Here is a 20,591-nt window from a genome sequence, read left to right on the forward strand (position 1 = left end):
CACGCGATCATGCAAAGTGATGCAGATGCCTCTAGACATCGCAAAGTTAAGAGAATTAGCAAGTTTTTACGCTGCACCCTTTTAGGCGCAATTTATACATTTTTTCAAGATTTTTTTGAGACTCAAGACAATAATCCTCCTTAAGTGTCGTCCTTAAATGTACTGTACGCCTGAAAAGGTAGTTTGGTGAGACTACTTAGTAGCAATTTATGAATTTAAGCCTAATATGTAACCCGTTCTCAACATACATAAATAAATTTCATTTCATTTCACAAACATACAGGGTGGAAAAAATTATGGGCCCTGGAGGGATAATGCCTTAAAACCTTAAGTTTACTTAAAGGAAACATCTTTTATTTTTAAAAAGAAACAAAATTGCATTTAAACATTTTTCATTTTTATTTTCTATTTCGCTTGTCTAAAAATATTCTTGATATTTTGTACGACAGACGAGTGTACGATCTAATGTTTCTTGGGGAAATGTTATTATTAACATTAACTGTATCGACTAGTAGAATAAAATAGCGTGTTTATTTTTTTGGAATTTTTAATCGGTTCTATTCTCAAGCGAAACAAGCGAACTTAAAAAAGTCCTTGAATGCAGTTTTGTTTCTTTTAAAAAATAAAAGAATGTTTCCTTTAAGTAAAATGAGCTAACTTAAGGTTTTAAGGCAATTCCCTCCAGATCCCACAATTTTTTTCCACAGTGTATATTATATGCAGGCATCGTAAACTGTGAGCGAAATCCATTGAAATAAGGTACTTTGACTTGACTAAGTAACAACCCTAGTACTTCAATGGATTTCGCTCGCAGTTTACGATGCCTGATTATATGTACCCATCAGGTTGTTATTTTTTATTGTGTTGTCCACCGAAGATACCTTTTCTGAAATGTGTTTGACCCAATTCCAATTGGTGGTTTGACTTTAAGGTGGTTCGACTAGGTTACCCAAAGCTTAAACCCCGCTAGATGGCGTCACTTTAGCAAATTTTCAGGTTTTATTTTTTTGTGGAATAGTGTTGGTATCTGTATACTTAAAAGTATGTTTAGCGCACTCTTTACATAAATATTGAACTATTATAATAAACATTGAATACTTCATTAGTGCAAAAAACACTTTTAAAGTCGACAGAGTGTTTCTGTCATGCTATTTCCTACTATTACTCACACATGCAAACAGTGTTTTCGTGATGCTTGTAGTAGACAATTTCATGCAGTGTAAGTATGCTGCAATGGCGTTGCGGTATGTTCGTGGAAATACGTGCAAGAGGATTCGGGTTCGAGACTGGTACGACAGGGGTACTTTTTTGTCCTTTTTGTGTTATCTTATGTTTCTTATACCTTTTATTCTTCGAATTCTTGTCCGATTCCGATATAACCGAAATATATTTCAGTGATATCGGAAACGGCTCTAACGATTTCGATGAAATTTGCTGTAAGGGGTTCGATCTAGCTAGGTCCTATCTCTGGGAAAACGAGCATTTTTGAGTTTTTACTTATGTTTTCTTTTTCTCCCAGATATTCAGTATTATTAATAAATTAGTTTATAACGTTTTATAAAAATATGTGACGTTTTGAACTAAAAGGTACCACATTGTCGGTTGTCGATTAGGTTGATTTCATTTTGAAGCTTTATGGAAATATGACAACAATAAGTAGGTACCCGTTTGGTTAAAAACGCCACATATATTGAAAACCTGACTTTCACAAATCTCACCTTTTTGGGTTCTTCCAACTCAGAAAGGATGGAGAATACTGACGATTCTTAGTAGCACTAGCCCAAGGAAGTCCAGGTTTGTAAGTGTTAGGTATCAGTTTTTTTTTAAAGGGCTAAATATAGTTCTACAAGTAAAGCAATCCCTTACTGCCCAGCCTCTATAGTATTTTTCAAACTGGAAGGGTACGATGATAGATTTCATCTCCATACAATTTATAACCTAATAATGCCAAACGTTGCAAAATTATATTGAATTGAGATCTATCATCGTACCCTTGCATTTTGAAATAGTTATTTACGATACAAGTGCGGAAAAGAGAAAATTCGCAACTCGTGTCGATTAAAACACTTCCTTCGGTCGTGTTTCAATTTATCGCCACTCGTTGCCAATTTCCTACTTTTCGCACTTGTATCGTTATGTACTAATAATAAAGTAGTAATATTGTCTTCGGTTACCGCGATAGTTACTCATGAAATAAAACTAAAACTAAAAAAACTAGGGTAGGGTGTCACCCGTTGACCACGAACGCTGTAAAGAGTTCGAAACGTCGGGATGTATTATAAATTCAATATACGCGATATAATCCGTTTTCATAGTTTTATTTCATGAATAAAGTAGTAATTGTAAAATAAAATTAAAACTTTTTTTATATTTTTTTTTGGATTCAAGTAGGTACAGTGAGTAACAACATTGCATGGCCTTCTAATTATAACTATTATAGAAAACGGGATATTTATCATGTTTATTTATATTATTTATTTCTCGATATTTTGGCCGGTCTTGCAAGACCAGTCGTTGTGGAGATCCCTGGGGAGGCCTATGTCCAGCAGTGGATGTCTTGTTGGTGTAGATGGATTCACACAACAAATGAAATAACATTTTTTCATATTTGTTATCCGTAGTTGTCCCTGTACCTGAAAGAAAAATAATATCATGATAGCACAAAATCTCTAATGTTATAGGAAGAAAGATGATGCAACAATATGGATTCTAATAAAGTTATCATTTACTTACCTAGTAATAATTGTGTTTTTCATTCATAGACAAAATTCCATAATTTTTATCCCCAGGAAATGTTTTATTTTACTTTATTGCAGTGAGGATGTCCTGATTTTTTCTGGCTAATGAAGGAAAACATTTTATTTCCAAGAATGCCTCTTCATTTTGCACAATACCTAAAAAAAACCGAGAGTTAGTGACACATTGACTATTCGGCAACCAAAACAGTAATAATTACATTATATAGGTATTGTTCACTGCTTATATCTACCATTACGGAAGAAGTGAGAATTATTTTCTAAAAAGATCGGCACGAGAAAATTACAATGTACAATGAAGGAAAACTGTACCTACCTTACGAAACTTCACCATCATGAATTCCGCTTCAATTGAGTCTGAATTTTTCTGGATTTTCGCGGACCAGAACACCGATGATTTTTGTAACTTGATTTAGACGTTGCTATCATTTTCAATTTATACAAACAAATTGACACAATAAACATGACCCTATGTGTCAGTGTCAACACTGTCAAATAAAAATGCACTAAACATGACGGCACTGCAAATCCTGCCAGGTCGGCCAGGCAACGTCGCCAACGTCATAGAGTGGCAACGCCGCACGCAACGTATTTGTACACGACATTTGTGACACACACATACGTAAAATTGATGAAAAAATTACGTTGATTTATGTATGATTTCTGTATGAAACAAAGTTTTTCTATTAATTTAGCGCAAACGAATATTCGAAAGTAGATAAATGAGCAAATATTTGTGTAGTAATAGTGTGTAGTGCCTTAATTAAAGCAGATTGAATTTTGTATGAAAATCGAACCACCTTAAGATATTATTATACGCTGTCAAACTAAAAACTCGACTCCCAACATTACTTTCAAGAAATGTCTTTGGGAACGGTAAATACTAGAATATTATTAAATTAATGGATGATCTTTATGTTTTATGTTTAATGTACAAGTCGCTTCGGATCTTTCTTTCGCATGTGTAGTAGATGATACATCATCATCATCATGATGATGATGATGTGTGTAGTGATGTGTGTGTGTGTGTGTGTGTAGATGATAGTGAACGACCACTTCTCCATACAAACGTAGTCCCCATTTTCCTCCCTGATAGTTGTAGATTAGTATGATTCACAGTTTGAATGCTGAAAGAGCTAGAAATCCAGTCGAATAGAAATTTATAGTTAAACGTATTAGAGTTAATTGAATGCAATATTGACGATTTACTCATAAACCGCCTTAGAATATTTCGATTTCTAAGTAAAAGTCTAACCGCATTCCTTGGGGTGACCGGAATCCTCGGGGTGACCAAATAGACTGCTGATCGGCAACTGGAACCGATCAGCCAGCGAGGTAAGTACGCATACATATTAATTGAAACGCTCGGTTTGAGCAGCTTTACGACTCGTTAAGAAGTTAGATGGCTATGTTACAGTATAAGAAACTTGGGCTTTACCAGTATCGAGACTAAATGTGACGTTCGGATGTCAACTCAGTCAACTCGGGTCTCAAGGGAAGCCAGTGCTGTCAAACTGGTTTAACTTGGCAGATATTAAACGTACATAATGTCAAAATGGAAAGTAATGCCCTTCTACTTCAACTGCTGTACGAGTATCTGTCAATATCCTTGATAAAATGAGTGACGTTTGCAGCCCCATTACTGCCGCGATTATGCCATTCATTCCATCACTCATGGATCTGACCATGCCAGGCTTGTGGTCGTGTTTGCCGCTCACGTATTGGCTTAAGGTAAATGTGAGAAAGACCGTATGAAAGACCATGTACAAGGTCTTTCGTCGCTTCTATCTCTTGTGTTTGTACACATAGTCCACTTATAAAAGGTTGGTAGAGCAAAGCTCTGTCTCGGCGGAATTATAGATATAATCTGTGGCGGAGTAGTATTTAAGTGTAAGTTTAGGTTTAAGATAAAGTTAAGTCACATATCAACCGCTAACACAAACACAAAGGAGCCTTGTCTGCCAGTGGTTTGGCAGAAGAAAATATGTATTTAGTTGTAAGTAAGATTTTTGAATAAACGTTTAATTTTTTTATTTTTTTTAAATACGAGTCCTTGCCCCATAAATGTCTTCGCTACCAAAAATGTTATATGCCGGTCTAATTCACGTGGACTTAACACGGGCTCCAAAAACGTCGCCCCACCAGACACTGCTTGTATAATGTGTAGTCTGTAATTTTTCCAAGTATGTAATAGACTCGACGGCCAATGATGATAAAATACTGGTAAAGCAACATGTACTGCGGAGTGAGTATTATCTACAGATGCAAATCTGATTGGGATTAACTTACGGGTCTTACGGCCCAACTGCCTTACAGCAGTTGGTTATAACATACTTTATCTTCAACCATAATTAGTCGAAGCTTCGCATTACCGCGCATGCGTGTAAATTACTTGTTACAGGCTATAAATACGCTGTTTATAACTGTTGGGTTTGCTTTCTACAACTTAGTAGAAATCAATAAAAGTAATGTCCGAAATGTATTGAATGTATTCATATAATAGGTAAATAAATATAATCTTTTGTAAAACAAAAATAATGCATTTTGTCATATCGACTTATCATGCACTTCATCAAAGATAAAGTAACATTTAGAATTCCAGGTATACAGTTTATCATCTGTTATATATCCGATATCACGGTTAAAAATGTGTCAATAAAGATAAAAATATATTATCCTTTTTTTGAGTGGCACTATATCATGTATGTATTTTAATCTTTAGTGTTATTTCTTTTTTTAAATATTAATTTGTACATCCTGTAAGTTTGTCTATCTGACCTGGCTATAGTTTTCCACTCATCTACTCGAAGGTTAGCTGGAAGAGATCCCTTATAGGGATAAGTTCGCCTTTGTACTTCCATTACTATAATTTATTTTTGTAAACCTGTGTTGTGTACAATAAAGTGATTACTACTAATACTACTATATCATTTATAAGTTCACCTTTGTATCCCAATTTGTGTAAATTTTATGTGAACCTGTCGTGTACAATAAAAATATTTAGACTACTACTACCATCTAAGCACATTTTCAATTCAAGTAAATTCAATACGTTTATTTTAAACAAACAGTCCAATACATTACAAAAAAATAAGGACCTTATCATAAACCTCAAAATTAAAACACGCCATGTCAAATAAATTAAATTAACATTTAAATAGCAATAAAATAAAATAAGAAACAAAAAATTCAAATGTAAATAATCAAAATTATAAATTAAGTGTGACTAGATTATAAGATATAAAAATATATTTTTAAATTAAAACAATACAAAATATTAAGTTATGTCATGCAATCCGACCAGATAATTGACATGTATCACAACTTTTTGTCACAGTCATAACCATAAAATGAGCGAAAACACACCTCTTACGGAAACCATTCTTACGTGTACCGTGGCTGTAACATCGGTGTCATGATACTCGTGATATTGTATTGTCATCGCATTACACTCGAGAACCGTCAAAACCACGCACGAGTTTGACCCAAAACTAACACAAACAAGAAAAATCTTAATATTGTCTTCGGTTACCGCGATAGTTACTCATGAAATAAAACTATGAAAACGGATTATATCGCGTATATTGAATTTATAATACATCCCGACGTCACCCGTTGACCACGAACGCTGTAAAGAGTTCGAAACGTCGGGATGTATTATAAATTCAATATACGCGATATAATCCGTTTTCATAGTTTTATTTCAAGAAAAATCTTGCATAATTAACGTCACAATAACATTTCCCATTATTTTACTACTACTATGCACATAAGAACTTGTCGTAAGGCGTAATTGTGCGGGGCCAAATTTCGAACAAAAACATTGGAAAGAGGTGCGTGATCTTTAAGTATGGGTACATTATGGGTATTGTACTCGTAACCATAGTTTGTTGTTTAGGATTCTGTCGGACAGGAGGAAAGCCTTACTTGTTTCAACGTGACAGGGCCACTGTATAACCACTTTTGTGAAACTCGACACCATAGGATAATTTATCAAATTGTGTGAGTAGCAATTAGAGGTGGAAAAGATGCTCCACACAAACATACACACATACAATCACGGCAAGTTAAATAAAAACTTGTAAAAGTGAGGATTGTTCGCAGATCGGTACCAAACAAGAACACGTCTTGAAGCCCATTGTCAGCACTATACATGCATGAGACGTCCGTAACTAAACTGCCAACACTCGCAGTATTCGCACCTCACACCACGCATACACATTCTAATGTAAATCTAACTTTATTAAAAAGGGGATAAGGTTGATTTCACGCTGGAGAGAGAGAATAAGACACGAGGTTTGTAAAGTGAGTGTTAGAAATGCAGTTTGCAGTGAAGAGATTAATATCCGGCACTGCATGTTATGCATTTCGCTGGCATAATGCGGTGCCGGACACGACACATCGCAAACTATAGCGGGCAAGGGTGAGGGCACACTGGCTTGCTGCGGAGTGGTTAAATGTGACGTTTTCAACTAAAAGGTACCACATTGTCGCTTGTCGATAAGGTTGATTTCTAATTGAAGCTATATGGAAATAGCGCCTTACTGACAAGCGACAATAAGTTACCCTTTTGGTTCAAAATGGCACAAATAATCCGTAATCTTCACCAAAAAGGTAATACTCCATCACAACTTCACCAAAGTCTAATTATAGTTCATGATGGCACATGGTTATTAGCTTAGCAGTTTCGTTTCACCATATAAGTAGCGCTTCTAACAGAATATGCGTGCGTTACTATTACTTAATAGGTACATTAAAATTACTCATAAAAACTATTAGCTTTTAACATTTGCATTGGTATGTAGGGATGCTAAGTTAACTGTTTTGCTGACGGTGTCAAATTTGAAAATTTCTCGATTTATCAGATTCTGAAGTGGTGATAATGTAACCAACTGTAAAGTACCGATAGCCTTTCAAATAAAAAAATGCATTATCCAAATCGCTGGTGCGATCGTCTTCCACAAATCAGAAAACAAATATAAAACTCAAAAAATAAACAAAGATCACGACACCACCTTACTTTATGAAGTCAGTTAATGATAAGCGATTTATTAATTAAAGATATGCTGTCAGACATAACTCAACCGAGCTATATTACTGGTATCATGACGACAGCGTGTGAACAAACTGAACAAAGCTCACAACCACATTAAATTCATTCAGCTCCGTATTAGATGCTCATTTCCATTCAATTTGCCATACGGTACGGTATTTAGACAGCATGTTAACGGTGAAACCCGGCCATAAATTCAATTCTGAACTAGTCATAATGTTATCTATGAATTTCCCGCTTTATTGTTTGAAGGTTAAGACTGGAAAGTTCCTTTGGTATGGACAAAAATTTAATATACTTAAGTACTGTTATTTACTTAAAAAGTATTAAAACAGACAAATGATAAGTTATTTTTTCTCAGTGCATGTAACCCGTTGTCTATCTAAGCTCCAAAATAAATGTAACGAGAATGTGATGTAATGTGTTTTAAATGTTATAAATGTAACGAGAATGTGATGTAATGTGTTTTAAATGTTATAAATGTAACGAGTACAAATCATAAAGGCGCGTTAATAATCAACGTTAAAAACTGGACAATAGTTGTACAGGACTATAGTCTATACGAGTATAGTCTATATATATACCTGATTGTAACAATTCGTAGTAGTCTTGACGGCTTTTTGTGATATTTCGCAATACAATAGTTTTAGGGTTCCGTACCCGAAGGGTAAAAACGGGACCCTATTACTAAGACTCCGCTGTCCGTCTGTCCGTCTGTCACCAGGCTGTATCTCATGAACCGTGATAGCTAGACAATTGAAATTTTCACAGATGATGTATTTCTGTTACCGCTATAACAACAAACACTAAAAAAGTACGGAACCCTCGGTGCGCGAGTCCGACTCGCACTTGGCCGGTTTTTTCGTTTAGTGCAGAATGCCCTAAGGAAAACAACCACCGCCACATAGAGGACGCAATTCAAAAAATAAAGGTTAATTTAGATTTAGACGATGTAAGGATCTGCATCGTCAATCTGAGTTATTAATAAGACATTTTAAGTCAGTCATCAAATTATTTATGCATGAACATTCACCTATCTGAAGAAAATAATCGCACAGCGATATTGAGAAAGCTGCATATCTCACATAATCTGATAGAATATTACAGTATTCACTCAAACAATAGCGAGACTAAAACATAATAGCCATCTCCGACCACCCCTCTCAAATCAGTACATCGTGTATCATACAAATTACATACTAGCATAATGTTTACCTGCAAACAAACAAGTACGATTTTTCATAAAAACCTTTGTTCATTTAAAAATAGACCTAATAGGTGTAGATGTTAGGTTTATATTAAGTAAGCTTTGGTATGGCGTGAGCTTTGATAAGGCGCATGCGTGGAGACGCGTGCATAATCGCATACGCATGATGTGATTATTCACAAGATATTTTGTCTCGAATGTTATTCGGATCTACCTATAGTATACCTAGACCTGTTGTTGGTGTTGGTAAAGATAAAGATTTGTCTTTGGAATTCACAAGTATAGTATTTAGAGACTTTTGTTTCTATTTCATGACTGTCATGAGTCATGGGATATATCTACAGTCAAATAATTTAATTTCCGTATCATTTCGTACCACAGTGACAATCATATGAAGGCATAGACATAGTATAGTAGTTATAGACATGAAACCGAGCGACCAGGGGTAAGAGAAAGACATATTCATGTATTGACAGATTAATGTATGGCAGCATAATCCTTTTTCTCTTTCACTCTTATAAATTTCGGTATTTCGCCATCGCCTCCTACCTATGCTGCCATAACCCGACCATGAAAAAAAACCCGGTCGGTGATAAGGACACAGCATGTCACTATTTTCTCTTTCCTCTTATAGGAATCGCAATTAGACTATCTTTCTCTATCAAAGAGTGTCAGGCCCTTGTATGAAGGTCGCTAGGGACCTCATAATATTGTCACTGTGACAAGGTACGAAATGATAATGAAATTATACTCCTTGACCGTATTTTGATTAATGGTGAAGAAAAGATACGTCGACAGTTTTCATTAATGGTCCCCAACGTTCATTTGACCCCTTTGGAGATGCAAGCGTCTATAAACTACGGTATATGGTTATAATGAGGAAGGCTTTATGCATGGGTTACTTCGAAATGTTACATAGAAATATTATGACTTGCACATCAGTAAGTAATATTCTATCCATTTGTTTAGAATATTTTTTTTTATTTTTATATTAGCCTATTTTGGTGTCTCACTGCTGGGCAAAGGCCTCCCCTCGTTTTCTCCACTCGACCCTGTCATCGCCATTTTCCCACCATTTGGGGTAGAATGCGTCCAAGTCGTCCCGCCATCTCCTATCGAGAACGCCTGGAAGAGCTTCTGGTCCATGAAAGCGCTAATGAAGGGTGACCTTCCCTTGTGTCTAGAATAATTTAAATACTTAAAATCCAACTATATTCAGCCTTATAATGGTCGTAATTTGAAAAGGTTTCGTCTAGCACATAGAATAATGTTGGTAAGGTGGCGCGGGGGCGGCGCCGGCGCAGCGAGTCTAATCGGATGGCGATGTTACTGATAAAACAATACAACGCGGTTTATGAAAGACGACGAGAATGTACTGGGATAATAAAAAAATATATCTTTATTTCGGAACGTTCAAAATTCCATACAATATTGTTAGTAACATCGTTATAGCTATCGTTTTTTTTTTTTTTCGATTTTTCAGATGTATTTGTACATAAAAAGTAAATATTATTGGTAAACTTGTCACTTAAAATGGATTTTTACTTTTTTTTCGTAAAACGTAGTTTTTACAAAGTGTTTGTCACTTTTTGACATCTATGAATAAGGTTACTTAGACTACGTCCCACAGTGGCAACATCGACATCAAAAATGCGTTTTGCACTATGTAACAATGAAAACTAGTTTTTTTGATGTTTTGAAAAGATGTGTCCCGCCGAGTTTGTTGCCGGTCCCATATTGGGATACCCTCCTACAACTTAGGAGGGAATTAAATCTTCTCGGGTCCGTGGTGTAGGGTTGGAGCCGGCGTAGTTTTTTATCGCGTATATATATCTTTACTTGAAAATAATTGTAGTGTATAACTAGCCTTATGAACCGATTTTGCATGTACAACCAGCCTTAAAGTTTGTAGTCTATGATTGTTCATTATTTTAGTATGTGGGTATTTTTGCACTTTGTAATTTTTCCTCAGTCACCCGTTGACCACGAACGCTGTAAAGAGTTCGAAACGTCGGGATGTATTATAAATTCAATATACGCGATATAATCCGTTTTCATAGTTTTATTTCATGAGTAACTATCGCGGTAACCGAAGAGAATATTAGTTTTTTTTATTTGGTATTAACTCTGAAACTAGGCAAATTACAGAAAAGTTTAATAGGACATTTTAGTCTAAATATGATCAGGAATACGCTGTTAAAATTATTCGGTATCCTCATGTTACACCGTGTATAGCTAGATCAATTAGAAAATTTAATATACCATGTTTCCCAGGTGTATTTCTTAAATTACTTGATTTCTTCGCAATACCACAAATACAGTCCGATCTCGACGCAAATAGCAAATTTCGCAACCACCTCGCATCCTCGCAAATTGCCTTCCCAGAACTACTCTCATTAACTCGCAATAATTACATTTCAAAATAAAATAACCCCGTCCCTCTCCAACCCACAACTACACAGATAAGATGAAACGTGACAATAAGATCTAGATAACAGATGAGATCGGGATCACTGAGACATTAGTATTGCGATATTTATTGCGATATTTTCTGTGCTAAACCAGTGTTTATTGCTATAATGTTGGATTACGTAAATGATGGTAGTAAAAGTACAATGTTGCAGTTACTAGAAATAAGGTTAGAATTAGGACACGGTTTTTATGACAACGAGTAGGTATGTAAACGAGTAATGGTAAGCAAATGGACCGTAAAGCTATTAAAGTATTGCAACTGGAATTTAAAACGAATAAACTTGGGTATTATTGAGGTCAGCAAACTCAGCAATATATTCACATATTGGTTGGCAAGAATTATGTTAATGAATTTTGATCAGCAGAATAGTTTGTCAGCATACTATGGCCCGAAAATGTTACTAACCTGCTTGAAATTTTGTCGGGCACCCAAATGAATCCCTATTGCCGGGGCCGCACACGGGAAACAGCGGGAAATGCGGTTGATTATTGCGATAATCCCAGTGTGGCCGTATGAGAAACGCGAATTAACGCGATAATTAACGCGTTTCCCGGCGTTGCCCGTTAGTGTGGCCCCAGCATATATAGAAGAATTTATGAAAGCATCGAGGGATCTAAATACGTTTAATTTTGGTTTGTAGTGTGCGTTGTATGAATATAGGTCAAACCAAATTTCAGTTGACATGTTTTCACACACTTTTATTTCACTTTACTGTGTATAGTTTGAATCTTCTCAAATTATTTTTACGGCAGACCCTAATCTGTTAAACAAAAGCCATTGTTTCCTTTGTGCGAGCGCGTGGTCATTGTGACCGAGCGCGTGGACATTGTGACCGAGCGCATGGACATTGTGCCTGAGTCTGAGTTTTGGTTAACAAAATAAAAAACGCTATATTATTTCGGTGGCAAATTTTGCCTAACATCATTCTACATTGTCCTAAGGGTGACTTGAAATACATAATATAAACAATAATTAATTAGCCGCGAACAGCGATAGGAGACAGGTATAAGATATAAAGCAAGTAACGTTTACAGCCATTAAACACGGCGTCCATTAAGGAGATGACAGCTTATAACGTTTTATTGCACTATTTCGGTATTTTAATGACACACTGACACCGGCACTACTATCTGCGGAGCGAGCGGACTGACAATATGAATGCCCAGAGAAAACAGTGCCCTGTGGCGGGTAGAAGTTTTGTATGTAAAACTTCTATTCGCTCTAATTTCTTTGTATTAGGTACAATTTTGAAGCAACAAAACTAGTACCAGATATAGATATATCTTACTTGAATATTCATGACAAATTATTTTTAAAATGCGAGCGTAACTGAAATTGTACGGTGGCAGCTGGGTTTATGAGACATAAGTCGCCCGTCCATAACAAATACAGTGATCTTAGATCGTAATTATAACAACGCTTACATTTAGTTAAACCTATTAGTTATTCTATGGTTAAACTTACATTTATATCACGAAGTCACTGGCTCATCAGATCCGAAGCACCAATGTCTGTAACAAAAATATGTAAATCTTAAATACTCTGGTATCATCGTCGAAGTTAATTGACAATTTATACCTTATTGCAAGGACATAACTCCACCCACCAACCAGTTAAAGTGTTACTGACATCGTTGACACAATTACTTGATCATAAGTGAATCTTATTGATACGAGTTAAGGTCTATAATTAAATACGTAAGGCACCGTAGAGGAATTCCAAGTAAGTAGGAGATCAAGAGACGCTTAAATGGTGTGTCGCGGATAAAAAGTGATTACGTACGATTATTTATGCACGTAGCCGGTGAACGGCCTACGAGGGACAAATGCTTCCACTGATCGAACTGCCTATATCCATTATATTTACGAAGTGGTGCCAGACTGCCAGTTCGATGGTGCACAAACCGCGTTTGCTCATGTTCGTTGGTGCACATCATGTTCTACATTTGATGCTATATAAATAAATTTCTCAGATTTAAACTTTCACGATTTTTACTCATTATTATTTACAACGACGGGACTTAATCGCGTAAAATAAGTATTAAACCCACCTCCGACGTTTCGAGGACGGCGTTGTCCCCGTGGTCTCGGAGAAGACTGGCTAAAGTTGACATCAACATCTTCTAGGCGCGCGAGTTTTTCGAACTACCCGCACTTGGTCTTGTTTATTAACTTGAACGTTTTGCGCACTAGGGATGTTACCGGGTCGACACACAACACTCACAATATTCGATTTTTCAACTTTCGATATTTGGTTTCGCTTACACTTACTAATGACTGGGTTCCATGTGGATGAGATCTTAAAACCTTCGTCTCGATTGAAATTTCTATGTTTCTTGATTTCAATGGCTTCACGGATTTTTCTACTATAACGTCGGAGGTGGGTTTAATACTTATTTTACGCGATTAAGTCCCGTCGTTGTAAATAATAATAAATAAAATTCTTCTCTAGCTGCAGTGGATGGGTGTGCCACACGAATGTGCCAGGAAGGTAGCCCAACAGCGAAGAATTGCGGCGTGTTGTAAATTGTGAAGCTCGTCACCAATCGCTAAAACCAAGTGGTCGTGGTCTCGTGGTCATCAGAATACCTACCGGGAAACACGAAAATCGAAATTTCGGTATCTGCCTCTGTCACTCTTGGATATTTGAACGATAAAGGGGCAGATAACGAAATTTCGATTTTCGTGTTTCCCGATAGGCCCTCAGTTTAGCGTTTTGGCAGTTGCCAAGAACGAAGCGGCAAAGAAGAAGGAAAAGGTAACTATAACTTAATACACGTTACCATTACAGCTTGCCAATAGAGTTCTACTAGTCTGAAATATTCCCAACAAGCACTTTCAAAGAACAAATTCCTATATCGGAACAAAATCATAACAAGGAGAGATCGTGTACATCTAAACGGCGATGTTACTATCATCCACACTATTCACTGACAATTCGTAACCCTTATTCTAAAGGGTTAAGGTCCACCTACAGCTAACTCTTGCTTTTGTAACTTAGTATCTCTACTGGAAAATGCTGACAATTTGTAAACCTTACTGCTAAGACTTAAGGTACATCTCTGGTCAATTAATAGTGCTGTATCTCTAAGGGATAACGCCGAGTACGTACAGTGCCTTATATGGATGATGTTATTGATAATGGCAATACTGTGGTTAACACTGAACAATAGATGACTCAAGATATACTACATTTTAGTTTCATTGCGATAAATGTATTGCAGAATGCTAAGGAATGAAGTAGCACAGGTGGTTTTGAAAAAAAAAATGTATTCACAAGCTTAAAGTTTCTGAGGGCCTACCGCGAAAATCAAATATCAAAAATTTATTTATCTTTATATATCGCGATAGGGACAAATAGACGAACGAACGAAATGTTTTGCAGTAGCCCCTCGGAAGTTCTTAAATATTTATATTTGACACTAATTTATACATTTTATGTTTTTGCGGAAATGACTAATGTTTCGTCCCGGATTGCTTCATAATTTTCATTTTCATTTGATATGTAACACGATATAGTTTGAAAAACTTTATTTTTTAGTTTTCTCAATTACCCCCCAAAAGTGGCTCCCATGTTTAAAATGAATTTGTTTACGTTACATGTCCATCTTTGGATCACAAACTTACATAGTTACATATGTGTACTAAATTTAAACTTAATTGGTCCAGTAGTTTCGGAGAAAATAGGCTATGACAGACAGACAGACAGACGCACGAGTGATCCTATATAAGGGTTCCGTTGTTTCCTTTTGAGGTACGTAACCCTAAAAACAAACTTAAAGATTTACGGATTAGAGCTATGGAGAAGGTCTTCTGATTGCATATGGCCTCCTTACAAAGTTAGGAACCATCCATCTTATAGATAGAATGTCGTCTCATATGTAATTAACATTTATCGGCCTTCAACATCGAGGCTGTAAAGATACTCGAAAAATATGATTGTTAAGCGTGCATGTTTGGAATTAAGAAAATATTCTTTCAAATACTATCCGTCAAGCATCCACCGAAGAAAGCCAACAAGCAAATTAAATCATCCACGCTTGATGTGCATATCGCGCACGCAAATTAGACGTGATGGCCATGAAAGTATTCGTTTTTTATTCCAAAACGCGCATCTAAAATACTTTCCATAAACATACGCTGTTAACTAATTATAAAACTTATTGTAAAAAGATAAGGTCCACAATTGAGCGTTGTTAGTATCTCGTGTGGTACAACGTGTAATTTTAGGAAACGTTGTTATAATGCGCGCGAGATTGCTGTGATTTGGTGCGATGCGGCGATCTTGCAATTATTACGCCGTGTTGATTCTACCATTTTTTTGTACATATTGTTTCTCTGATCGTATACCTACACCAGTACTTGATAGATTTCGGCCAAGTCTGTTTTGATAATGTTAAACGGCATTCCCATCCTCTCGGACGCTACTCAAACCACTTTTTTCGTGCCATATTTTTTACTCCACTGTAAATCTATTGTCAATTTAAAACAGTTAAGTTAGTTCTTCTTTTGTGGTTCGGTTGATATTTTATTTCATAAAAAAATAGTATTTTTTTAAGAATATCATTGTATATGGTGTGGTAATATCATAAAATCTATTTAACAATTCCTAGTCCGAGCTCATAATAAGCTTTTACCGTGACATTGTTTTGAAGTTTTAACAAACGTGAAAACATTTTTTATTTAGTCATTACATAGTTTGTACTATTCCCCGAAATATTCCAAAAGAAGGAAAAAGGTATATGAGTTAAGGTCAATTTCGCCAAAAAAAAATCATTTTTTTGTATTCCTTTTTCGATTTTTTTAATGTATGTGTAGGTACATAAAAAATAAGTTATTGGTAGATACTTGTTTTTTTCGCAAAACCTAGTATTATAAGTTACAAACAAAAAAAACGGTCATACGACATAGCTATGATTAAAATACATCAAATTGTGTAAAAAAAATTCAATAAAGGAAATCCAGAGGAAAATGGGGAATACGTTTGTATGGAAAACCGGTTTCGAGGCGGTCGTCCCCTTTCGTCTTAAGCCTTCGATTCTAGCAAGTTAAGTAATGAGAATACGTTTTACTAACCAAGGTCGGACAAAACAATACATAATAAGCTTTAGTAAAAATATTTCAAATGTGTTTTATCGATTTACAAACAGATTCAAACCCTTTATGAACAACTTTAAGTTAATTTACAGTTAATATGGTGCTTCTTTCTCGCACTAGCGCGTAAAAGAGCACTTTTCGTGCATATGTCAAAGGTTTAAGGGCCATATGTAGAACGTTGTACGATACACGTGCGAATTGGTAATTCGCAACTCGTGTCGATTTAAAACACTCCCTGCGGTCGTGTTTTAATTTATCGCCATTCGTTTCGAATTTCCTCTTTTCCGCACTTGTATCGTAAATAACTATTTCGCATGTGTTGACACTTGAATTATTTCATAAAATTCAGTTGTCGTCACCGGACGTTTTTTCAACGTTCGATTCTCGGAACACAGATAACGCTTGAGTTTCGTAAACCGAAGATGGCGAGAAAAAAAACTGTCGCTCACTCGAATGATTTATATTTTCTGTATAATTTACGACAATATAAAGATAAGTGTTGCTACATGTGGTTGTGATTAACTTGTTTGTAAATCAAATCGTTTGTTTGATATTCTCTGAAGTCAATGACCTCATTACTTTCTTATTATGCATGGTGTTTTGTTAACTTAAAAAAAAAGTGTTATAACTACGCGGTGTTCTACTGTGTGGTGGACGCTGATCTGCGCGAGCTCCAGGTCCAAGACTGGCGAGAAACTGCACAGGACCGGGATCAGTGGCGAACTGTCGTGTTGGAGGCCAAGACACACTTTGGGTCGCTGCGCCAGAGGAGTAAGTAAGTATAACCAAAGAAAGATATAACTCCGTAATAGATGGATACAGTGTAAGGAAAAATTTGATTTACGTTCAGAGGGCGCTACTAGTTTTGGCCTACAGTCGTTTAGATGGCGTTGACGGTTTCGTTTGTTATTTAACAATTTTAACGCATATCAGTGAAAGAACATGGGTCAAAATCATCAAAATAATTAATGCAAATAAAAAAATCATTTATCTATATTTAAATACATTTTATCGTATTTTTACAAATCTTCAATTTTAGTTTTAAAGTGTGTCGACAGATGGCAGTGAATTTACTGGGGTTACAAAATTTACTATGACAGTACCGCTCTAGTATAAGTTACTCTATGGTATAACTACGCAACCTAATTGTATTTGGGTTTGTAAAATAGTATTGTCTCGATGAGTATTAGTTACGTGTATGTTGGAAGAAAAGTACCAACAGTCAGCGATGAAAATTTAACTTATTTAAGTATGGTGAAACGAAATATTTGGTAGTTTTATCCTATCCTAGAAAACCATGTATAATTAGCCAAAACCTAAAAATAACAGTACAATCTCCTTTTATTATTTCTTAGTTGTTCAGTCACGTGTGGAAATATCGATACGGACAAAGTCCCAAAAATATGTGTACACGACCTTATTGCCCATATATTAAGGTGTATACATAAATTTGGCACTTTGTCATCCGTATATTCTCAGACGTGACCGTATTAACTTGAATTTAAATAGAAATAATCTTTATTTTGTACGAACAGCGTAAACGAACAAGGCGTTTTATGAAGACGACGTTGTAGAGACACTTAGATAACTATACAAGCAAAACCACTATGAAAATAATACCTAACTCGTCCCGACCACCTTTTACTAGAAAATAGCACTTTAATGCACTTCCGTAATTAATTCTTACGAGACACACAAATTGCGCTTAAATTATTGAAAATATTATCTGTACTCATTTTAAATGATATTATTTATTTATTTAATCTTTATTGCACAAGCAAAGAAAAATTTACAAATGGCGGACTTAATGCCAAAAGGCATAAGGGATATTGTCTTCGGTTACCGCGATAGTTACTCATGAAATGTCACCCGTTGACCACGAACGCTGTAAAGGGTTCGAAACATCGGGATGTATTATAAATTCAATATACGCGATATAATCCGTTTTCATAGTTTTATTTCATATTTAATGGTTTTTTTCTACCCATTCGTTTGTTTGATATTATTTATTTTAAGACTAGTGGCTATGTGAGCTGGAGACGTCGTGAGCAAAGCTTAAAACTATCGGTATACAGAAAAAAATTCCAAAAAATAATCGTCAATTTTTTTTACTCGCTCACATAATTTCACGAGAATCGGTTGAGAATTGAGACCTAGAGGAGACCATCCGGATATACGAAAGCATTTTTGCCCAAGCTGAAATGGAGACCTTCGCTGATGCTTGGGCAACTATTTAACTTAACCGTTCGAAAACCTTATTTCAAATCGATAATGTATTGTAATGTAACTTCCCTTCGGTCTAATAGTAACCTTACAGTACAAGCGATAGGGTAAAAATTACAACGATTTTTACCCTTTAATTTAAACTAAACGAACCTATAGAACTGACAGGGCGTATAATCAAGTAGCGAAGGATACACTATGAGGTCGTTTAGTTCCGCGTGTAGGATGCGACTGGAACTATTAGGTGTGGATAACCGTATAAAGCCGATATTGATATGCTAATGATATCACTTTCGCGACCGCGACTATAAAGTGTGGACTGACGGAACAGTAGTTTCAAACTTACTATAACTATAAAATCGTCGTGTTATGTTGTTTATATGTTTAAGTACCTATTACTATTTTTTATCCCCCGGTTTGACAGGTGCAATTTGGTTTGACGTTAAAACAGAGCGAGGCAAAGTAAAAGCCAGATTGCCAGATAGGAAAAAAAAAGTTAAACTTTATTTACAAGCCAATGTCGATAAAATGATGACGTATCATTATATCGCCTATACATATTTCATTCTAAATAGTACATTGTGCAACATGGGGCGTAAATTAAATATTGCAAACGAGAGTATAGTCAAATCGCGACGGCTTGCCGGAGCGATTTATAGACTCGAGTTTGCAATATTATTACGCCCCGAGTTACACACAATGTTTTTCATCACACTTGCGACACAAAAATGAAGAAACTGTTGATTATAATACTAGAAACTTTATAACTCCCTAGGGACAACGCTTATTCTATAGTTCCCGCGTGCAATTCCACATTTACTAAGCGAGTGTGATGAAAATATTATAACCATGCTTACAAGAAAATAAACTGATTTATTATTACATTTAATTTTCACATCACAATGTCGAATTTATATTAGTTGCGATAAAAATCTGAAACTATTTCATAATCACTTCACAAACAATTATTCATTTTGCACATGCCGTAATTAATTCATTATAGCAAGCGTTATACAATTTAAACAAACAAATTATCTCCTTGCCACACGATAGAAATAATCTGAAACAACAAACATTCCGACATAACCATAAAGACAATTCGATACAAAAAAACTTGATTATTAATCGTCATTCGATTGTGAAATCGAGTACTTGTCATTGAGCGTCTAATTTGAAAGGGTATCGAATACGGCGTCGAGGGTGTGACTGGACATGTTTCATCGTGATGATTACTTTATTCTTTTATTTGACGTGTGCATAAACGGTCATTTGGTCATAGTGAGATGACCAAATATTATAAAGAATACCTTAACCTAGGTCAATGACTTTATTTTACGGATTATACAATTCAACTTTTTTTATTATTATTATAAACTGATCGGCGATTGGCCCTAGTCACACCTGATGGAAAGTGAAGACAGGGCCTAAGATGGAGCTCACCGGTTCAGTAACAGCCTATTCACTCTTGTTTTAAATTTATTAATATTATTTAATAGGAATAAGTCGCAGCTCGCATCAAAAGACCTTATTGTTGATATGACAGACAGGTCACAGGTAATCTAAACTAGGGTTGAAGCGAAAAAAACTTCATCCCCACTTCACGTGTAGGGGAGGTATCTACCCTATATATTTATTCTAGTTTTTATTTTACCACTTTGTCAGCATACATCCATATAAATTGTCAGCTTTCTAGCTCTAAAGATCACGGAGCAAAGCCTCGGACGGACAGATGGACAAACAGACATGGCAAAATTATGTGTTCCTAGTTGGACTAGCCAATAGG

At 35.7% G+C, this 20,591-nt stretch overlaps 1 protein-coding gene and 1 long non-coding RNA gene across 2 annotated transcripts in view; both read right to left on the reverse strand.

Annotated features, from left to right (window-relative positions):
* Positions 1–20,591, reverse strand: part of LOC134745416 (uncharacterized) — a 217,525-nt gene that overhangs the window by 183,736 nt on the left and 13,198 nt on the right. The window lies entirely within an intron of this gene.
* Positions 1–20,591, reverse strand: part of LOC134745391 (protein N-terminal asparagine amidohydrolase) — a 91,765-nt gene that overhangs the window by 56,759 nt on the left and 14,415 nt on the right. The window contains exon 2 of the mRNA XM_063679429.1: positions 12,954–13,000. The gene's annotated coding sequence lies outside the window, so the exon portion shown is untranslated. The remainder of the gene's footprint in view (positions 1–12,953; positions 13,001–20,591) is intronic.

The sequence above is a fragment of the Cydia strobilella genome, chromosome 11 (genome assembly GCF_947568885.1).
Source record: "Cydia strobilella chromosome 11, ilCydStro3.1, whole genome shotgun sequence".
NCBI classification, from domain to species: Eukaryota; Metazoa; Arthropoda; class Insecta; order Lepidoptera; family Tortricidae; genus Cydia; species Cydia strobilella.